This window comes from Protopterus annectens, chromosome 10.part0 (assembly GCF_019279795.1).
Source record: "Protopterus annectens isolate FY-2018-M chromosome 10.part0, PAN1.0, whole genome shotgun sequence".
Taxonomy (NCBI): Eukaryota; Metazoa; Chordata; order Ceratodontiformes; family Protopteridae; genus Protopterus; species Protopterus annectens.
Window position 1 is genome coordinate 710,433,966 of NC_056744.1, and position 23,435 is coordinate 710,457,400.

The 23,435-nt window shown below is 43.4% G+C and overlaps 1 protein-coding gene across 4 annotated transcripts in view; it reads left to right on the forward strand.

Annotated features, from left to right (window-relative positions):
• The window catches only part of NFIA (nuclear factor I A), a 1,748,145-nt gene that overhangs the window by 736,934 nt on the left and 987,776 nt on the right, over positions 1–23,435 (forward strand). The window lies entirely within an intron of this gene.

Sequence of the window (23,435 nt, forward strand, 5' to 3'; positions counted from 1 at the left end):
GCAGCACTGAAGAGGCACATTAGCCATGCTGCCATAGGTTAACTGTTTCTTAATACAGTCTTACAACTAAAGGAGACAATCAAGGAGCTCAGCTGCATTACCCAGTACTGGTGGGAGACTAACATGAACATGTCCATTGTGTACAGCATCTTCATACTTGCAGTCTGACCACTATGATGGCCTCTAGTTGTCTTTCTGACTTCAATTTAAGCAATAAACAGCTTTTGTTGCCAATATGAATTTTTTTGATTTGTGAAAATAGTATTTATTTCAGGTTTGAATTATATGGCAAGTTATTAGAAATGCAGATACTGATATCTTATGCCCACATTTTCTTTCTTAACCTTTCACATTTTGCTTATCTAGCATACTTACTTTATTATTGCTGTATTCCATTTACATTGCAAGATATATTTTCACATTGACAAATTTTTGTTTGACTATTGCAAAGGAGTACAGAGTGGCGCATCTACATTAGTTGGTCACTATGCAAAATATAGGCTAGAGAAGGATTCAAACAAATGAACAGTGTTCATTAGCCACATGTATGTGGGATGTTTTGTTCCATTTTTCTAGTTAATTTTTAAGTAGCCTGGTACAATCAGGGGATATGCTATAACATGCTAGTTAATTAACCCCTATGGGTATAATGTGGTTTAAGGTATAGCTGAGTGCCACACTCCCCCCCCAAGAGTTAATCAACTTGCACATTAATATAACCTCTGATAGTGACTTATTTGCTGTTATAAATGACTTTATATTTTATTTCTGTTTGCAAATCCTATTACAAGGCTTAGTGCATATGTTGACAAGTAAATTAACTTCAGTCTTTTGGTTTTCCTATGCAGCCAGAACTCTGTATTAAAGAACTTTAGCCGTAATGTACAACTTAGATTAGAGTTTGGTAACCAATCGATGGAAACCCAGTTCATATGTACCTAATTTACACCCATTATTAGATGCTTTTACCAAATGGTAGAAGAAGACCTACACAAGTTACATAATGACGATGGTCGAAAGAGATGGAATGGTAACCTATCTACTAAACATAGAATAGCATTGAACAGACTTAGGAATGATGAAACAGTTGTTATTAGGCCTGCGGATAAGGGTGGACCAATGGTTGTAGTGGACAAAAGAGATTATTACGACAAGATGATTAGTATGTTAAGTGACAATAGCTTTTACTCTATCATACAGATGGATGAAGTAGAGGTGCGTGTCTTGAGAATTTTAGACATGTTAGAAGACCTGTTTAAAAGTAATATCATTACTAGAGAGTTATTTCAGTTCTTAAAAGTTGATAATCCACTAATACCCATCATACAATGACTTCCAAATGTCCATAAAGATCCTGTACACCCCCGTATGAGGCCTATTGTGGCAGGCAGAGGTTGGGTGACTGAATCGCTGTCATCATACCTCGAGAAGTTTTTAAGACCAGTAGTGGAGAAACATTCACATATATTGAAAGATACTAAACAATTTTTGTTAAGTTTATACACTAAAATGGCAACTCTGCCTAGTAATCTGCAATACAAATTGGTGACGTTAGACGTCCAATCATTGTTCACCATTATCCCTAAAATTGAAGGAATTGAGAGCATACATAGATGTCTGAGGAGCAATACTAGTTATACCGCTTCCCATATTGACTTACTTTGCTCCCTTTTGGAAGTTATTTTAGAGAATAACATTTTCCTATTTAATAAGGAGATCTACATCCAGAAAGATGGCGTAGCTATGGGCACTTCGTGTGCCAATAGCTACGCCAACTTAGTGATGGCTGATTGGGAAAAAGATAAGTTATTCCCTTTATCCAGCTTCCAGAGATATGTGATATTTTACACTCGTTTTGTAGATGACCTGTTTCTTCTGTGGACGGGTGATGATGATGAACTACAAAATTTCTTTGATGAAATAAATACACTTACACATTATTTGAAGTTTACCATGGAAAAGTCAGAATCCTGGATTGCCTACCTGGATGTATACATAGAGAGGTTAGGAAATGGGATGCTGAACACGTGAGTATTTAGAAAACCATGTCATAGGAATACACAGTTGCATATGGAGAGTATGCACCCTAGATTGTGTTTAAAAATGTGATTAGAGGACAAGCTATGAGAGCTTCACGCTGTAACCCCACTAATGAGGGATTTGATTGTGAGTTGTTGAACCTGAAAGATAGGTTGATAGATAGATCTTATAAGTTAGAAGAAGTGATGGAGGGCTTTGAAGGCGTGGATCTTACGAGGGGAGGCAGTGCTTGTCCATATTTTGCAGACAGAAAGATGGTTGATTGTACTAGGAGTATTTACCCTGAGAGTGAGCCTTTACGGAGAACAGAAGTTAGGGTATCCTTGTTTTATACAATGGATATTAATAATATTAGAGATATTTTCTCTAAGAATTGGGGAGTCCTTACTGTGGACCCCAATATCAGGCATGTTGTAGGAGACCATCCTTGTTTTCTTTATAGGAATAGGATGAATCTGCAAAGATTGTTGTGCTACCCTAAGGACTCTACTGATTCTTTGAATGAGTCCTTAGAGTGTTGTACCCTACCATGTAACAGATGCAGTTTCTGTGTGTATATAGATAGCACTGCCACTTTCACACACCCAATTAGTGAACAACGCTTTAAGTTTAAGGCCAAGGCTGATTGCCTGTCTGAGCATGTTGTTTATTGAGCTAGCTGTACATTATATTCTGTGTTTTATGTTGGTAAGACGGACAGGAGGTTAAGAGACAGAGTTAGAGAACATATGTGCCATATTCGTATTAAATCCAGTATGAATGCTCTGTCAAAACATGTATTGAAAGGAAATGAACAACATAGCTTTAGGTTCTTGGTCTTCCAAGTTAATACACTTATTAAACAGGGGGGAGATGTTAGGAATTATACTGAAAAGTGTGAGTGGATTATCAGGCTCAGGGCAGATAAAAAACTGGCCTGAATGATAAGGTGCCTATAAGACCTATGTTAAAGAATAGGAAACTGAGAGTTAAATAAGAAATTTTTGTATGTTTGATTTTTATATATAAAAGCTTTTATGACATTTCATATGAAGTATTTTCATTCTGTAATGATCTACTGGATTTTTGATAATGTTTTTTAATAAGCATATACATTTTCTACTAGCCGCAGTGGTGCAGCGGTAGTGTTGTTGCCTCACATCAAGAGGTTCTTCTATTCGATTTTCGGCTGGAGTGCGGGAGGTGCCTTCTGTGTGGAGTCTGCATGTCCTCCCCGCAGTTGGGTGGGCGTTCGAAAGACATGCGTAAATGGGCATGCCTTCGTTGAAGGTTGAAAGTTGAGCTGGCACCTTGGCGTTCGTGAAAATCTACTGCCAATCATTAGCGGACCGGAGTTCCGCTGTGGCGACCCCTAACCGGGAAAAGTCGAAAGACAACAACAACTATATATATATTATATGCATGTATTTTTAGAGTACAGGATGTGATGTCATAGTTTTATTTAATTGATTAATTGTTAGGTGTATTTATTCATGTGCTTTACTAGTAGAGATGTTTTTGGTCTGAAGAAACCCTGTTGGGTGAAAGCGCTTGCCAGTTTTGCATTTTAATAAATTGATTTGGTTGCTTTACAGCTGTTGCCTCTCTGGAGTTTGTGTTTTGGACTATATGAACTTTCTTTTATGTGGATCATTCATTTTAGCCTTGGCTTGCTCCTGTGCTATTTGTGGTTCGTTTTACTTGCTGGTTCTGGTGGAGGAGCATTTACTCCATGGTAGTTTTCTTTTTATTTCTGTTATATTCCACCTTTATAACAATGACTTTTAATCAGCTTGAAATGCAGTCTTATTGCTGAACTCTATCAGCGCATTTGATCAAGTACTTTCTGGAAATCTGCCTCAGACTTGTACCAGTCAAATTTTGATGACTGCAAGGTGCATTCCATTCTCCTTGTCCTGCTGCAATTAATGCTAACAGTAGATAACTTCTGCTTTGTGAGGTTCTTGGGGAGGCATGTGAAGTGAGTCGCTGGAGAAGATGGTGATTATACATTGTGATTGAGAGAACTCCCTTGGCAAACCAGATAACTTCAGTTTGACTGGTGTAGATCACTAAGTGATGGCTGTAATATTAATAAAGGTGGCAATGACAGTTGCCTCAAGAAATGCGAAGATGAAAAAGGATGTTGACTTCCATTCACAAACTCTTCTGGGTCCAGCATCCACACTCAAATGTGTGAATGGTAGTGGCCTCACTTCTGTAGATGTGCTTGCATGGAATTTGTCTCAAATGTGTGAATGGTAGTGGCCTCACTTCTGTAGATGTACTTGCATGGAATTTGTCTCAAATGTGTGAATGGTAGTGGCCTCACTTCTGTAGATGTGCTTGCATGGAATTTGTCTCAAATGTGTGAATGGCAGTGGACTCACTTCTGTAGATGTGCTTGCATGGAATTTGTCTCAAATGTGTGAATGGTAGTGGCCTCACTTCTGTAGATGTGCTTGCATGGAATTTGTCTCCTGGAAGTTTTCAGAGCTTCCCACTTTGATGCAGAGCTGGCAAACTCTTCTGCTTTATAACCTCTACAGGTTCCTTTAATAGGTTGGTTGTTCTGAGTTGCAGCATCACATTTTTTTTTCTGCTGTTTCTAACCCTACTGGCTTTCTTTGCTGGGGTCTGTCATGCCATGTCCAAGATCAACTTTGACAACTGTTCACCTGTGTTGATCGCATCGTTTTCACCTCCTACTAATTAACCCAGCAAAAGTATTTTCAAAGTTTAATGCTCCAGCTAAATCACTTTGTCTTGCCTCCTTAGTTAGTGTATCCTTTTCCAAGATTTATTTTTCCTTTTCTGACTGATACAACATTTTCTTTTAATCTTAATCATCAAGATACCCTCTTTAGGAATACAGCAACAAAATGTAAAAATCTACTGATACCTTTACATAAAGTTTTATAATGGCATAGCAAACATAATCAAATTAATTTTAAATGCAATGCCAGTTTATGTATTTATTTATTTATTTGTTACCCAGCTAAGTGGCCTGGTCTGAGAACCCATTTCAGCTACACCCAATCAGCCTGTTAGCATGTAAACCAATCGAAACAAAGCAATAAAATAAACATGTAGAATCAAATCAGTCATGACGTTAGCATATCAGATGATACTGATTTTCTTTATATTGATCACTGCTGCAGTAGCCTTACCTATAAAAAGATGTTTGGGTGCAAAACCTTTCAAAGCTTTACTGCCGCTGAAAAAGTATACTGTTCTGAGGCTTTTGAGGATCGATGGTCAGCTTGTGCTTTCTTTGGCTGGGCACATAAGTTCCTTTTGCAGAAAAATAACACTTCCATTTTTATATCTGCTGACGTATTATTACTTTCTTCTTCTTCTTCAGCAAAGTTATTTTAATGCTAGGTGTGTTGTGTTTTAACAGACAGGCTTGAGACTGTAACATACTTTTAAACAGAGCACTTGTTTTTTTTTCTGTCAGCTTTAAAGTAGTGTAAATTAATTGATAAAATTCTGCTGTGGCCATTTGTTGTACCTCAGACCACTCATCTTTTACCCTGAATCTCTATGGACCAGGGGTTAGCCACATTTTCTGTGGCTCTTGGAGTCCCTTCAATAGGCAAGGGAGAGCCACTCTGGTCAGCCCTGGGAAATGGAACAAGGAAGTTTCCCTGTTATGTCAGAATGCAGTGCCTATCCCCTGCTGTTGATAACATGATTGGCTCCATTTTACCTGTCAAAAAAAAAAAAGAATAGAAAACCAGAAAACTAAACCTGTATCTACTCCTCCTCAAATTTCCTTGGATAGTAGTAGTTTACTGGGACTGGTTCGGGGTTTAATTCAGGCTGTTCTTGTAGAATAGTTTCTGGTAAAAGAGAGAGGGATGCCTCTTTTCATGAAGTGATTCAAGATTCTGAAGCTGAACAGGAAGCTGCAGGGATGGATTTAGGGTTTTGTCCTCAGATTTCTGATTCAGTCTCAGAGGAGAGCTCAGTTTCTGATTCTTCCTATGGGGGTTTCTCTTTCTCTGAGATTATTACTAGAATGTCCCAGTGTTTTTCACTGGGAGAGCACTGAGGTTTGAGTTGTTACAGAAGGATTTTCCAGAACCTAACCTATTCCTTCTGTCCTGTCTGCTTTAGAGTATGCATGTCTTACTACTTGCAGTTTTCCTGATAGTCAGCCAGCTGTCCCTAAAATGGAAGATAGGACATATAAAGTTACTCAGATTTTTAAATGTTTATACAGTATTCCCAAGTCTAACCCATCAGCTATAGTTGTAGTTGACTCAACTGCTTCTAAGCATTTGGTTAATTCTAATCCTACTCTTTCTAATAAGGATGGGATAATTAATTGATAGGTATGGGGGGGAAAGTGTATGCTTCTGCAGCTTTTATTTTCAGAATTTTAAATTGTCAAGCTCATGTGTTAGTTTGTTCTGAGATATAGTGAAAGTATGAGGAATGGTTTATCCACAGTTTCTTCTTGTGAAGAAAAAAAAAACTGCTTTAAATATATTTGTTTCTTCTATTGCACAGGTCACTTCTCATTGTTTGCAGTGTGTATGCGATTCTGGTGATGATTCTTCCAGGTGCTGTTTTAAGGAGGTTTGCATGGCAGCATCCTCAGAACCTCCCAGATTACTTTAAAAATGAAATTTAAAGTTATGCCTTAGATAGAGACTTAGTGTCTGGCCCCTTTACTGCTAAGGTTATCAAACAGTGTGACAAAAAGGACAAGCTGTTCCAGGGAATCAAAGATTTTCCAGCCCTCATTTTCCAGAATGTCCAAGGGATTTTCTTTCTCCTCATAAACAGAATAAACATTATCAACAGAATTCAGGTGAAGAGGTATTTAAGAAGTGGCAAGAGGGTTCCAAAAAGAAGTCTTAAACCCACCCAAACCAAGGACACTGTAACAGGTCTGAATGACTATTCAAGAGACATTGTGACCCCCCCCCCCCCCAACTCTTGCCCTGGACCCTTTTCTCTTCTAGAAAGTCTGAATCTCCATTTATTTTTCTCAAGTTGTTTCAGACAAATGTTTTTTGAAAACCAGTAAACAGGGTTACAAATGGCTATGGGAGGAAATTCCTCCTTTACCAGGGGTCATTCCTCATCTTGTAGATCAGACTATCTTGTTTCCTCCTGTTCTTCATCACATATTGCTCCAAGGATTTATAGATCCACTTCCTCGTTCCCAGGTGGGGAAGGGCTTTTTTCAACTATGTTCTTAGTGCCAACAAAAAATGCTTGGAAATCAGTTCCGGATCTTTCTTTCCTAAGCCTGTTTGTGATAGTGCTCAAATTCAAAATGATATCACTTTACATCCCTATTTATCCATACTGCAGGTTTTTCTTAAGGTTTCATGTGTGTATGGATCACATTATCAGTTCTCTTCCTTAGCCTCTAGACTGTCCACTGCACCAAGCATGTTCACAGTGTCTGGCTGCAGTTGTAGCTTATTGCAAGCTACAGAGTATCCAAATTTCCCCATATTTAGATGACTTGCTTATCTTTGCAGACTCTTTTTCAAAATGCCTGGAGTCCTTCTCTCTTGGGTGAGAGATCTTCTGCACAAGCTGGGATTCCAAGAGAACATTCAAAAATCTTTCTTGACTCCCTCACACTGGAGTGTGTTCCTAAGATGTCAACTAGACTTCTCAGTTCAAACAGCTTTTCTTCCACTGGAAAAATAGATCTTTATTTAGAATTATTTCTAAGGGTTTCCACTCTGGCTTTGGTCACTGTGAGGGAATACCTCAGACTTTTGGGTCTCATGGCATCTATGATTCTCATGGTACACATGGCAAGACTCCACAAGAAAAAGATAGAGTGGTGTCTGAAATCTCTTTGGTCCCAGCATCAACACCCTTTATATTTTCAGATCCCAGTACTGGAGTTTAACAAAAGAGAAATGTTTTGTTGGAGACAACAGATATCCTTAAATCTAGGCCTCCCCTTCTCCTTCCCAGTTCTAAAGCAGTCATCACAGGCACTTTTAACTTTGCATGGGAGCTGTTTCGGTAGAGATAAAAATGCAGTGGGTGCAGGACACCAAGGACCGAAGCAAGCACATAAATATCAAGGAGATGCTTGCCCTGATCAAGGCACTGAACTTTCTGAACCATCTTTGGTCCCTGGGACCTCTTCAGGAGGTTACAGACAACACAGTTATGTGGGACATCAACAAGCACAGCGGGAACCAAGTCGCACCCCTTTTGCAAACTACCCATGTTAGCGTGGGATATAGCTTCACAGCACAGTCTCACTCTACAGGCATTGTATATTCCATCAAAGCAAAACTGTTTGGCAGAGAAGCTGAGCAGAACCAGGGCAGACTCTCACAAGTGGAAACTAGATGGGAGGGAGGTTCTTCCAACATTAGATCTGTCTGTGGGAAGTTCCTCAAGTAAACCTCTTTATCTCCCCTCTTGAACAATCAATGGGAAAAATCCTGCTCTAGGACTCCATACAAGAAGGCCTGGAAGGCAGATACCTTTTCTTCTCTTTGGACAGGAATGTTCCAGTATGTCTTTCCACTAATATCAGGTGTACTTCTGAAGATTCAGAAAGAATCCCCCAAGATCTGGCCCAGGCAAGTGTGGTTCTCTCTTGTTTTTGAAATGCCCAGGGGCAATTACAGCAAGCTTCCTCCCAGAATGGATCTACATACATAAGAACATGAGTGTTTAATACACCCCAGAATCAATCATTATCTTCAATTATTTGCCTGAATAATAGGGTAATAGTTCCTTTTATGCTCCTCTTTTCTGAGGACGTGCAGCAGGTAGTAATGGAGGCAAGAAAGCCTGCTACCAGAAAATCATATATAAGCAAATGGAAACGTTTTTCTAGTTGGTTCCACCAACATAACCAACACCTATTCATGGCTAGTTCTCTGTTTTTTACAGTATTTGTGTGAGTTACTGTCCTGTGGCATTTCTTATTCCTCTATCAAGGTTCATTTATCTGCCATTTCAACTTGTGTGCCCATGGATCCTTCTCTTTCAAGGCAGTCTCTTTATAAAATATTCTTGAAAGGGTTTGCATAAGAGGCTTTCAAATGAACCTGTGGCCCCCTCCATGAGATCTAAATTTTGTGTTAGAGAAGCTAACACTTGCTCTATTTGAATCAACTAATCTAGTTCACTTGAAGTTCTTAACGTGAAAGACAGTTTTTTTTTTATTGCTCTGACCTCTGAAGAAGGGTATTTGAGTTCCTAGCTTTTATGGTGAGTCATTTTCCTTACGGACATAGGGCCATATTCAATAACGCCTACACTAAGTGTACACTATTACACAGACATAACGCAAACCTTCTTCCTCCTTCCTCCTAATTTTCATTTTTCCTGCTGATACTGTTGCAGCTTTAAATATTGACAGGGATTCATAAAGGTTACCACAAATTGTAGACTACATGTACTCTTAGTGTAATCTTACTGAGTGACAGGAAAGCACAAAAAATGTGATAAGAATTTTTATTGAATACATGTTGTGTACACTTAGTGTAGGTTTTATTGAATCTGGCCCATAGTTTCTTTAGGCATAAAAGAAGGATTAGTTCTCAAAATGGTACCAAAGTTTACTTTAAGCCAAACTATCCAGCTGCTGTTTTCTTTCATGAACCTAAAAATGAGGGAAAAAGGATTCTCCATACCTTGGATGTCCACAGACAACTCGGATACTGTCTTGACAAAATGACGTCTTTCAAATCTTTGGATTAATTGTTCATTTCTTGTGGAGGTAAGAAGAAGGGACAACCTGTGTCAACACAGTGTTTCCAAGTGGTTGTTTAATAGCCTTAGACAACCATTTGGAAATAGTCTGTGTAAACACTGACTATTTCCAAATGGTTATCTAAGGCTCTTACCGTTTGTTATAGTCACCATGAAATATCTATTCCAGGCAGGGTCAAGGCCAACTCTATCATGACCTTGGCTTCATCTGTGGCATTTTTGGAAAGGGTTGGATTCTAGTAGTATTCTAGAAGCTGCTACTTGGTCTTCTGTACATACTTTAGTAAAGCACTATAAGCTTGATTACTTCTCTAGGTCTAGATCATGTTTTGGAAGCACTATTCTCCAGATGCTTCTGGACTCTTCTTCTTCCTCCTCCTCCCAAATGTAGTTAGCTGTGATAATTTGCCCACATAACTAAGGCTACTGCAGCAGTGATCAGTAGAGGAACATAGTATGGTTGTTTAGGTAACTTACTATAGCAGTAGATGTTTGAATAACCACTGTCGCTCCCTCCCTCCATCCCAGTTATTTTCTGGTATGTTGTGTGAATACTTATTTTTTGTTGTTCCTGCATTGTCTTTTCTGTGCTGAGCCTCCCTCACTCACTGACATGAAAACTCTGAAGGGCTTGGCACCCAAAACAATCTTTTGTGTCAACTCAGCTTAAGCTGACTGAAGGTTTGGGCATATGAAAGGTGCACTAAAGCTTTGTAAGCATCTGTTACATCCTTGGCAGGATATAACCCATATAGCTAAGGCTACCTGCAGCAGTGATCATTTGAACATCTCCTGATCTGAAGTAGTTTACTTCATTTGGTCTTCAACCTGTGGGTCTCGGATCCACATCGGATCCAACATGGCTGCATTTTCCAGCAATGGATCCGAGCTCCAGACTTTCTCTTCTCTTTTTCTTTCCGTTTCTAGAGAGTACGTGTGTGTGCATTTGGGCCTGATTCAGGGATGGCAGAAGCCCCTAAGGCAGGCTTTAGGAAATGCACAGAGTACGGCCATAAGCTATCTCTGGTGGATGGCCACACTTTGTGCATGGTTTGCATAAGTGCAGACCACCTTAAGTCCCCCTGTCCTATTTGCACTGGCTTCAATTCCAAGGCACTTAAGGACAGGCGGGACAAACTGATTCTGAAGGGTTTGCTTCCCTCTTCGGGGGCTACAGTCCCTTCTTCCCAAGCGGGGGTGGCTGCTGCATTTACTTCCTCTAACCCCGGCCTCAGGGACTCGAACTCCCATCAAGAGGTCCGGGGAAGGGGATAATTGTAAGAAAGACCGGTCTTGCAAGTGATCCCTTGACCGCGCATCACAGGCAGGTCCGCCACCCAAAGTTAGGCCTCCTCGGTTGCACTCACTCAGGCTCTTCCCCAAGCCCAAGGAGATTTGTAGCCAGTCCCCAGTTAGGTCTTTTTCCAATCTGTTTCGGTGGTGTCATCTCGCTCCACCCAGAGTCTCTGCCAAGTGGAGATGAACAAGATGATGCAGATTTATCCACACTCAGATCCAGATGGGGGTCTTGCCAGCACCCTCTCCCTCCAGAGGGGGCTCCTTGCAACCTTTTTTCCAACCAGTAACTCCTTCTCTTATCTGACCGGTGATTTCGGAGTTGTTGGATCCGAGGACTCCCAGGATCGAGGGGTCGGGACCAACGGTACCATGTACCGCAGTGCCGGCTGTTGTCTTGAGCTTGTCTGATCTGACATGATCAGATCTGAACTCTCGGAGCCGTAGCCTCGGAGTCAGATCCGAGGGGGTGCTCTCTGCTCTGAGCACTTTGGAGTGGAGCATTCCACTCGGCATCTTGGCTTCTGGAGGCTCGGCTCCGACTCCCCTGTCGGGTCAGGGGGGACACGCCCCGCCAGTATGTCCCAGGAGGCTTGTACCTCCTCAGCATTCGACATGGTGGAGAGGGTTCTTGCGGTGTTGAGGCCTCTGACCATCTCATCCTCGGACTCCGCCCAGACCTCCTTGGCTCTGAGTGCAGTTCCAACCATCTTGCCAACTCAGGGACAGCCTGTGACCACTATGCCCCAGGAAGTTCTGGTGGAACAACAAGAGGCTTGTGAGTCCTCTTCAGAGAGTCCCGCTGAGGAAGTACCTCACAAATGTACGTGTAAGAGGAGGCACCTGGACTCTCCTCCAGTGTCCCTTACAGAAGACACGGACTTGGATGAAGGAGAAGGTTCCCCAAGGTTACCCCCCCAGGATGTCTCCTTTGGAAACACCATGGATCTCCTTTGCCAGAGGAAGGGGTTGTCAGCCCCAAAACTGACCTCAGATGAGTCTGTGTTCCTGGAGCCATTCTGTTTGGGCCTCTACCTCTTGGGTGTCCCCTCCTGCTGATCCACTCATAGATCTGATAACATCTAGGGCATAGAAGGAGCTGGACACCATATAGCCCATTCCTAAGCACTCCAACAAAGTGTTGAGCCCTCCGTTGGACAGGACACATTGGAACTAGGGGTCCGCGATAGATATGATGTTGGTGGTGGCTGCCACCAAGAAGGAGCTCACGCAGGAGAGCTCCACGGTTCACCCCCCCGACCGGGAATCAAGAGCAATGGACCATTTTGGGAAATGAGCATATGCTTCAGTGACCTTCTCGGTGAGGGCACTGAACTATATGGCACACATCATTTGACTCCAGAGAGATCTAGTGAAGGAACTCACGGAGTCTACACCAGAGTCCATCTAGGCAGAGAACAAAAAGACGTTCTCTGCTCGAATGGACATTCTCAAAGCGGTTGCCAACACGTTCATGCGACTGCTCTCTCATGCTATGGAGGGAGCCGCAAGGGCAGCCACAACAGGCGTTGCTATCAGGCATCACGCCTGGCTCCGGTTGTGTCAATTTTTGGAGCCCTTCAAGGCATCTTTCACCAATACCCCTTATGATGGTTCTTCCTTGTTTGGGAAATCAGTGAAAGAGACACTGGTCCAGAGCGAGAAGGATGGGAAGTCACTGTCTGCTGTTGGGATCCGCTTCTTGTCTCCTCAAAGATCCTTTTCCAGGAATCAGCGAAGAATGAAGAAGATGTGGTTCTGGAAGTCTCAGGCATTTTCCCAGGACAGTCAGGATTCTCCATCCCCCAGAGGCAGAGGGGAACATGATAGACGCCGCCCGAAAGGCAGAGGGGGTCCTAGGAATTTCGGGTCCTGAGAACCTTTTTCGGAGAGACTCGGGCAGCAACCCTGAGGGATTTCCCAACTGCTCATCTTTGGAGGCAGTCGGGGGTCAGCTGTTGCTACACCCGAAGGCATGTGAGTCCATTACAACAGACCGCTGTGTGTCGTGAATCATATCCAGAGGATATTTCATTAAGATCAAGGATGGGAGGAAGCAGTGCTAGAAATAGGAAAGCTGCTGAAGAAACGAGTCATCCAACTGGTTCCACCAGACCAGTCTGGATCTGGCGTTTACTCCAGGTTCTTTTTAGTGCCAAAAAAAAAAAATGGGGGACCTCAGACAAATCTTGGATCTGTTTGCATTGAACCTGTCAGTAACCAAGGCAAAATTCTGGATAGTCACTCTTCAGTCTATCCTACCTTTCTGCAGGCCAAAGACTGGATGTGCTCAATCGATCTCCAGGATGCGTACTACCACATTAAAATGGACAGGCGCTACCGGAGGTTTCCTCACTTCTGGCTGGGAGCCAATCACTACCAGTTCAGAGCCCTTCCCTTTGGTCTCACCACAGCCCCGTGGGTGTTTACCAAGGTAATGGCAGTTGTAGCAGCTCACCTGAGGCTCAAGGGTATTCAGGTCTTTCCGTACCTAGACTATTGGCTCTTTGCTGCCCCTTCAGAGCATCTACTGTAACAAGCCAGGGATTACTTCATTCAGTTAGTGAGCAAACTGTGTATTACCTCAATCTGAGCAAATCTTCTCTAGCTCCGGTTCAGATTCTGGATTTTATTGGGGTGCGTTTGGACATTCTTCAAATGAGGGTTTTTCTCACCCCGGACAGGATATACAGTCTAACATTACATGTGTTACAAATTCTTCACGCTCAAGTCTCTACCACCGAAGCAATTCTAAGGGCATTGGGTTCCATGGCGGCCATGATCAGTCTCCTGCTGATGGCTCACCTTCGTATGAGTGTTCAGTGGACACTTGCATTCCAGTGGTCCCTGTTAGAACTTCCTCTCTCCTTTCCAGTGAGAATCTCAAGGGTATGCAATGACTCCTTCCATGATGGATTCAATCCCTGGATCTCCTCAAGGGAAGCTCCTTTCACCCTGCCTTTCCCAAAACCACAGTGAGTACGGACGCCTCCCAGCTAAGGTGGAGGGGCACTGCTCGGGAAGGACGGTCCAAGACACGTGGTCCCTCTCTGAGACCAATTTGCATATCAATGTTCTAGAGATGAGGGCAGTCCTTCTTGCATTGCAGGCACTTCATGCTCATCTTCCTCTAGGGACGACTGCCATTCAGACAGACAATATGTCAGTAGTCTGGTACATCAACAAACAAGGGGGAAACCAGATCTTATCCCATCTGTTGAGAAGCCATGAGATTGTGGGAATGGGTGATCGCCACCGGCCGCTTTCTAGTAGCAATGCACATTCTGGGGTAGTCCAACATTCTAGCAGGCAGGCTCAGCAGATCTTTCCTGATGCCTTACGAGTGGTCTCTGAATCCTTCAGTAGAGGAACAGATCTTTCTAAAGTGGGGTCGGCCTTGCTGCGATCTCTTCGCATCTCCTTCCAATGCGAAATGCAGCAAGATTTTTTGCTGTGACCCCTCCCCGGAAGCCCCAGAGACTCACTCATGCTTGGTCTCCCGGTCTTCTCTATGCTTGGTCTCCCAGTCTTCTCTATGCTTATCCTCCGCTTCCTCTTATGTCAAAGTTTTTTCAGAAAGCTCGAAGGCTGGGGAGCACTGTGATCCTCATAGCCCCATTCTGGCTTCGCCAGGTTTGGTTCCCCTCACTGTGGTCTCATGTAGTTGTTCCTCCATGAATGTTGGATCCAGTTCCGTATCTTCTTTCTCATCCCTCAGGGATCCCTCACCCAGATCTGGACAATCTGAAGCTCACGGCTTGGCTGCTTCGGTTCCCATGATTATCAAGACTCCCGGATTGTTATCCCCTGTAAAGTCCATTTTGGATGCAGCTCACAAACCCTCCACCACAAAGGTGTATCGTAGTAAATGGAAACGTTTCTCCATATGGGCCACTCAGCGGGCTTTGGACCCTTTCACGGCACCTCTTTTGTCAGCCTTAGATTTTCTAGCAAGCATCTTTCATCAGGGTGCTAGTTCCTCTACAGTTAAAATGCAACTGGCAGCTATTTCTAATTTCCATGTGGGGGTGAATATGTCTTCCTTGGCTTCTTCAAACTTTGTAAGACTTTTCTTAAAGGTGCTTTTCTATTAGACCTCCAGTTATGGACCCTATGCCTCTGTGGGATCTTACCTTAGTCTTACAGGCATTGGTTTCTGCAGCCTCAGTTGATTTGCAATTTTTAACCTGGAAAATTGCTTTCTTGGTGGCCATTGCCTCAGCCAGAAGAGTGTCAGAGCTTCAGGCTCTTTCTATTAAGGTACCTTACATGATCTTTCACAAAGTCAGAGTGTCGCTGTGCACTAATCCATCTTTTCTTCCTAAGGTGGCCTCGGAAGCCAATATTAATCAGACTATAAATTTACCAGTTTTTCCCCCCAACTTCCAGAACAAAGAGGAATACAAGCTGCATCTGCTTGATGTCCATAGACAATTGAGATTTTATTTACACAGGATGAAACCCTTTTGTAAGTCTGATAAACTATTCGTGTCTTATACTAAACCATTTTTAGGCAAGCCAATTTCCAAGGTAACAATTGTTCGCTGGATTTCTCTATGCATTGCTTGAGCCTATGCTGTGAAAGGTAGGTCTGTGTCAGGACAAGTGAATACACATTCCACCCGATCTATGGCTATGTCAGCTGCCTTCTGGTCTAGGGTGTCTCTGGATGATATCTGCTTGTCAGCTACGTGGTCCTCATTTCATACCTTCATTTCACATTACAAGCTGGACATTGTGTCTAGGAACAGAGCATCCTTTGGCTCTGCAGTGCTCTGGAATATCCTTCCATGAGGGCCAGCCAGGAGTTTTTGGTAGCTGGGGACTCTGCCCCACAGGTTGAAGACCATATGATGTAAACTAGTTCAGATAAGAAGTTATGTACTCACTATAACGTTCCATCTGAGTAGTTGTACTTCATTTGTCTTCAACCTTCCCCCTCCCCCCTGACTTTATCAGTGGTCCAGTCTGCGTTTAGTTTTGCATAAGGTGTGTGGCCCTTGACTCTGTCTAGGCCTGGGAGTGTCATGGAGATTCTTTGTTATGATAAGGTGATATTGGGTTGGGTACCTGATAGCTCTTAGGCAACAAACTCGATCTGAAAGGAGACAAGGGGGCATTATGGGTAAGGGGAGGAGTCTGGAGCTCGGATCAATAGCTGGAAAATGCAGCTGTTTCGGATCCGTTGTGGATCCGAGACCCATAGGTTCATAGGTAGGTACTAGGCTGTCGGCCCTGGGGCCTATGTAAGCCTAGCCAAAAAAGTTCCCTGGCTTTCGCCACCCAAGAAAGTTATTTTCCTGCGCCCATGTCTAAAAGTGGCATAGAAGTGATCCCTGGGGTGAATTTCTTATTTCCCATCCAATTGTCGAGATTTTTCTTAAAGAGGGCTAATGAGGAGCTTTGCTTGACATGAATGGGTAGTCTGTTCCAGAGCATGGGAAGTCTCTGGGACAGGAATCTATCCCTCCAGCACGATGTTCATCGTGTTTCACTGCTGCATTCATTACACTTGGTTATCCTGCCATCAGGCGGTCCCGCAGACGGCCAGAGTTCCAAAGTCTTGGTCCGGCATTGGTTGCTGTCGCTTCTTCCCTGACGTCAGTGCGCCAGGGGTATATAAGATGCAGCCGACTCCATTTTCTTCAGTCTTTCTTGCCGCGCGGTGCCCGAAGCAAAAGCAGTTCGCAAGTGCCGGTCGGCCGACTCCTGAGATTTTCAATTCGAATTTTAGAATTGAAGTCTTCAATAAAGCTAAGTACCCCATTGGGGAAACTTTTTCTTGCCTCAGACCTATGTCAGTAAAAGTTAATAATTGTATTTCTTGTGGGAAGCAAATACCTCATAAGGATTTTCATTCTTACTGTTTTCCATGCCTAGGCCCAGACCACGACGTCACTAGTTGTCGGTTTTGTGCTAGATTTAATTAACGCACAATTAAACGTCGGTTTGATTTTGCTCGCCTTTACTTTGGCCGAAGGTTTAATTATACCATGCCATCAGAACAACTGACGGCCGGCATACACAAGAAACGCAAAGACAAGGATAAGGACAGGCATCCGAGGCCCAAAACTGACAATGAAGCCTCTTCTAGGCCAGTCGCCGGTTCTCATTGAGGCGCTTTCGGAGCCCCCGACACCCGCTACCTCAGAGCTACAGGGCACCTCCAACTCCCATATGGTGATATCTAGGCCTGTGGATACTCAAGATGTTGGGCCTACGGAAACTAACCCTTCAGATGGGTCCGGAGCCGCTGAGCAGACATAGGCTTCTGAGGGTGTTTTCAGACCTTCACAGCTTACCATAAAAACTACAGCCAAGTCTAAAACTCCATTAAAGACAAAGAAGCAAGTACAGCATTCACCTGGACAGGCCTCCATGCCTAAAAAGCAGAGATGCTCAAAATGGCCGAAGACTTAATTACTCTGATCAGGGGTACCCATCCCCCTCCTGATAAAAGGCCTAGGCAGGATACAGATTATGACTCCTCTGACCAGGTTTCCATTTCTTCTGATTCCTCTTCAGACCAGGGATACTCTTTACCCCCCTATGAGGACTGTGATGCTGAAGAATCAATTCTTTCAACCTCTCCTCCTGAGGATTACTCTTTTGGGGAAACTTTACATACCATGAGGGAGCATTTCCATTGGGAGTGCCAGGATTACTCAGAATCCAAGAAAAGGCTCAGAGACTTTCTTTTATTGTCTCAACACAGGCCCCTTGCTATTCCGCCAGTGTTGGATATTGTGGATGATGTGTTTTGTGAATCCAGTTTAAATCCCGATTCTTTGCCCCCTGCTCCAGTCAAGCCAGACAGGTACTACAGAGTCCCTGACTCTCACAAATTTCTGTATAAAAACCCTGTTGCTGACCCAGAAACTATTTCCCAGGGTCCCAGAGGGGTAAACGCTTCCACGGCTAAAAATCCAGTTCCCTCTGACAGGGATTCAAGAGCATTAGACAGATGGGGGAAGAAAGTTTACACTTCTGCAACTTTAGCAGTGAGAGCTTTAAATTGCCAGTTTCACATGCTTAAATACCAACAATATTTAATGTCTCTGTTAAAACAGAAAATGATTACAATTTCAGAACATCCTGACCATAAGGAAATGCAAGATTTATTGCATGCAGCTGAACAAGTGGGAAAACATACTCTGCAATGTGGTTTTGATTCATTAGAGGCTTCTTGTAGAGCAGCAGTTACAGGATCTGTGATTCGTAGGCATGCTTGGTTAAAAGAACAAGGTTTACCTGATCATGTTAAGGCTAAATTATTGGATGCTCCTTTACAGCAGGATATTTTATTTGGTGTTAAGGCAGAAGAGGTATTAAAGAAAATGGAGGATAAGGCAAAATCTATGCAAACAGTGAAGGATTTCTTACAGGTACAGCCACCTCGATTTAGCAGAAATTGGCCTTCAAAGAATTGGTCCTTTCCAGTGTCAGACAGACCACAAAGAGGCAGATACAGATGCCCAAGAGGCAGATCTCAGCCCCAAGGCTCTTGCAGACCATGACAGTGGGGTGCTTTGACCCCAAAAGGAGGTGAAGACAAGTCGCAACCTTACAGGAAACAGTCCCAATGACTTCCCCCTTCGAATGCCAAGCACTTACCTTTTGGCAGCTCCCTTAGGGGGAAAAGTAGCACTTTTTTCTCAAAATTGGCATATAATCACCCAAGACAAATGGGTTCTGAATATTGTGTCTCAAAGTTACAGGTTCCACTTTCACACTCTACCAAGGCTAAAAGGAATGCCAGACTTGCCCAAAAATCAACGGGCAGAGGCACAAAAGCAAATTACAGCACTCATGGACATGAGAGCTATTCAAAAAGTGCCACAACAGGAACAAGGACAAGGATTTTACTCGAGACTTTTCCTGGTCCCCAGAAAGGACAAAGCCTAGAGACCAATACTAGACCTTTCTACTCTAAATACTTACCTAGATGTTCCAAAATTCAAAATGTTGACATTACAGCAGCTTCTTCCCATGCTGGGCAAGAAGGCTTGGCTTGTTAATTTGGACCTCAGAGGCATACCTGCATGTCCCTATCAGACAAAATTGCAGAAGATACCTCAGATTCATAGCTGGTTCAATGCATTACCAATTCTCTGCACTGCTCTTTGGCTTATCTACTGCGCCCAGGGTCTTCACAAAGTGCCTGGCACCAGTAATTGCATTTTGCAGACAAAAAGGAATTCAAATATATCCATACCTGGACAACTGCCTTATTCAAGCAGAGAGCAAGGACATTCTTCTAAAGCATCTGGCATTTGTAAAAAGGTTGCTAATTTGCCTAGGGTACACAGCAAACGAAAAGAAATCAAAACTAGTGCCCTCACAAGAGATAATATTCCTGGGTGCCAGCATAAATACAACGGCCCAGATGGCTTATCTCACGCCAGACAAGCAAGGACATCTGACTCAGTACTTTCAATTGATGGCAACAAAGACCCAACTCCCTACAAGAAAAATTCTGCAGGCCTTGGGATACATGGCATCCTGCATACTACTAATTCCATATGCCAGACTGCATATGAGGAAATTACAATGGTACCTAAAGAGTGTTTGGACTCAACACTGTCATAGTTTGGAAGCAGTAATACCACTAATTCCCTGCCTACAACAGGAGTTTTGATGGTGGGCACAGGCGTGTCACCTCAACAAGGGACAGCCTTTCACTCTACCCACACCCAGGCAGACACTAACAACAGATGCTTCAGATTACGCCTGGGGAGCACACATGGCAGGAAAATGTATTCAGGATAAGTGGACCGCAGACCAAATGCATCTTCACATCAATCAAAAAGAGATGCTGGCAGTACAAAATGCCCTAACAGCTTTCAAGGACCTTCTGCATCCAGGACAACTACTATTAAAGACAGACAACACCACAGTTATGTGGTACATAAACAAGCAAGGGGGCACTCATTCTATGCAGGCAAGCCATGACCATGTGGAACACAGCTCTAACCTATCAAGTTCATCTACAAGCACAATTCCTGCCAGGAAAGAAAAATACTCTGGCAGATGACTTAAGCAGAAACATCATGGATCCTCATGAGTGGAAATTAAATCCACAGGTATTCAGCATGATAACGCAAAAATGGGGGTGCCCAGACATAGATCTTTTTGACTCCCCAATGAATTGCCAACTACAAAAATTCTGCACAAGGACTTGTCACACACAAGCATGGAAAGTGGATGCTCTCTCGTTCAGCTGGAAACGCCTAAAAGTTTATGCCTTCCCACCACTGCCCCTCCTTTTCAAAGTACTCCTAAAAGCCAGACAAGAAAAGCCACAGATGATCCTGATTGCCCCAGACTGGCCACGCCAGCACTGGTACCCAATATTAAAGAACTTGGCTCAAGGCCCACCATGGATTTTACCTCAAACTCCGCACCTTCTGACTCAACAAAACAATCGAAACTGCACAGTCAGCTCAAAACCCTAAACCTGGCTGCATGGCAGATTCATTAGTCAAGCAGACAGCACCTCTCTTTAAAGCTGTTATGGATGTCATTTTGGAGACCAGGAGGCCTAGCACCAGGAAATCTTATTCAGAAAAGTGGAAGAGATTCTGTGCCTGGAACCAGGCTCAAAACTTTGACCCTCTTATCCCAAATATTCCTCAGATATTACAGTACTTAACTGAGATGCTGGACAAAGGACTATCCTTCTCATCCATTAAGATCCACACCTCTGCCATCTTGGCTCATTACAACACAGATCCTCCTATTTTCTCTCATCCATTACTAAAACAGTACTTCAGAGGGGCTAAAAACATAAGACCGCCCCGGAGAGCACAAACACCAACTTGGGACCTCAATTTTATCTTGGAAAAACTAACGTTACCTCCTTTTGAGCCAGCCAATTCAGCAGAATTAAAATATGTATCATGGAAAACAGCTCTGCTTCTGGCAATAACCTCAGCACGAAGAGTCTCAGAGTTACAGGCACTAATGGCAGTGGAGCCTTTTATCATATTTTACCAAGACAGGGTTTCTTTAAGAACAAACCCTTCATTTATGCCTAAGGTGGTATCCAGTGTGGCTCTTAACCAAACTATTCACTTGCCAACTTTTTATCCAAATCCCCAGAATAAAGGGGAGAGACTTCTGCATTCCTTGGACATACACAGGCAATTACGTTTCTACTTGGACAAAACAAAAGCTTTCAGAAAGACTGAGCAATTGTTTGTAGCATATGCTGCAGCATCACAGGGAAAGGCTATTTCAAAGCAGATCATTTCAAAATGGATAGGACACTGTATCCGGTTCTGCTACACACAGCATGGGAAACCTGTACCTAGTAACATTAGGCCTCATTCCACCAGGGCTACAGCCACTGCAACTGCCTACCTTAGAGGAGTACCTACCAAAGATATCTTGGAAGCTGCAACTTGGAGTTCAGTGCACACCTTTACCAAGCATTATCAGTTGCCTCTTTATTCTAGATCCAGAGCTGGCTTTGCCACTGCAGTGCTACAGGGCCTCATAGCCACCCCAAATCCTCTATAGAACCAGCCACCCTGACTCAGCTTTGGGATTCAACCCAAGTGTAATGACTGCAGCAGTGAAACACGATGAGCATAGTACAGTTGTGTACCTACCATAAATGTAGATGTTCGAGTGTCTTCACTGCTGCAGTCCAGGTTACCCACCCGCCATCCCCTCTTTCTTAGCTGGGACTTATCTATACCTTTCAACCCTATACTACCTATGTGGTGTATTTGCTGGTAACTGAAGGTTTTGTGTTTACCTTTATTGTTTATTTTATTAGCAATATGTATTGCCTACCTATTTGGGGGCACCTGACATCTGGGGCAAGAAAAACTGAAGAAAATGGCGTCGGCTGCATCTTATATACCCCTGGCGCACTGACGTCAGGGAAGAAGCGAGAGCAACAGACGCCGGACCAAGACTTTGGAACTATGGCCAACTGCGGGACCGCCTGACGGCAGGATAACCCAAGTGTAATGACTGCAGCAGTGAAGACACTCGAACATCTACATTTATGGTAGGTGCACAACTGTACTTTCTGTTTATTGTGGTGGCAAGGTTTAGGTGCCCAGAGCATGTGACTCGGAGGGATTGGGGTTTCTTTAAGTGTAGCATGTCCAACAGATCTAGGTTTGACATGGCCTTGTATATTAGGCAGAGGTCGTCTCTGAGTAGACGATGGATTAGAGCTGTAGTTTTTTGAGATAGTCTGCGTATGGCATCTGTTTGAGGCCGGTAATCGTAGTGAGGTATTTGTAGGTTCATAGGTTGGTACTAAGCTATCGGCCCTAGGGCCTATACAAGCCTAGCCATAACAATTCCCTGGCTATTTCTTCCCACAGTATTTACTTCCCTGGACCCCTGTCTAGCAGGGTGACTGACGTGATCCCCGGGGTGAATTTCATATCTCCCATCCAATCATCAAGGTTTCTTTTGAAGAGGGCCAAAGAGGCGCTCTGCTTGACATGTAAGGGCAGTCTTTTCCAGAGTCTGGGGAGTCTCTGGGTCAGGAACCTATCCCTCCAGCAATTTTTGTTCATTGTTATGACAAGGTTTAGATCCCTGCAGCGGGCTTCTCTGAGGGATTGAGTTTTCTTTAAGTGTAGCATGTCCAACAGCTCTGGGTTTGACATGGCCTTGTATGTTAAGCAGAGATCGCCTTTGAGTAGACGGTATGCGACAGAGTATAGGTAGAGTTTTTTTAGATGGTCAGCATAGGGCATCTGCTTTAGGCCTGTGATTCTTTTAGTGAGGTATTTCTGCGGCCTTTCCAGTTGTTGCAGATGTCTTGAGAGGTACATACCAAATGGGGCGTTGTATTCTATAATGGGTCTAATGAGGGATGAGTACAGTGGAACAATGACTTCCTTTTTTTCTGGATAAAAAGCCCTTAGTGATGAGGTGGGCCACATAGAAGGATTTTCTGACTGTTGTGGCGATGTGGTTATCGAAAGTGAGGCCACTGTCCATCTAAGTCTCTTATCACACTTTCAGTGTTTAGTGTACTGCCACCTATGTGGTAATTCACGGGTACATGTTTTTTCCCAAAAGGGATAACTATGCATTTCTTGGTATTGAGCTTGAGCCCATGGCTCTGGCAGGTCTATATCAAAACTGCGAAACCTCACATACGCGAATACAGAAATGTCGACACATATTAAGCGAACTGCGAAAACACCGAATGTCCTGAACTGTGAAATTCAAAATGTCGAATCTGCATAGTTGGCCAATCCCACTGCCCACTACGTACTACCTACCCAAGCAAAATAAATAATCCACATACATACACTTAACAAAACCCTACTTTTAACCCTAAACTAAAGCTTACATATATTACTATGTATGCACTTACCTTAACCCGCACCCTAGCCCTATGGTCTATAACTATTGCACACTTA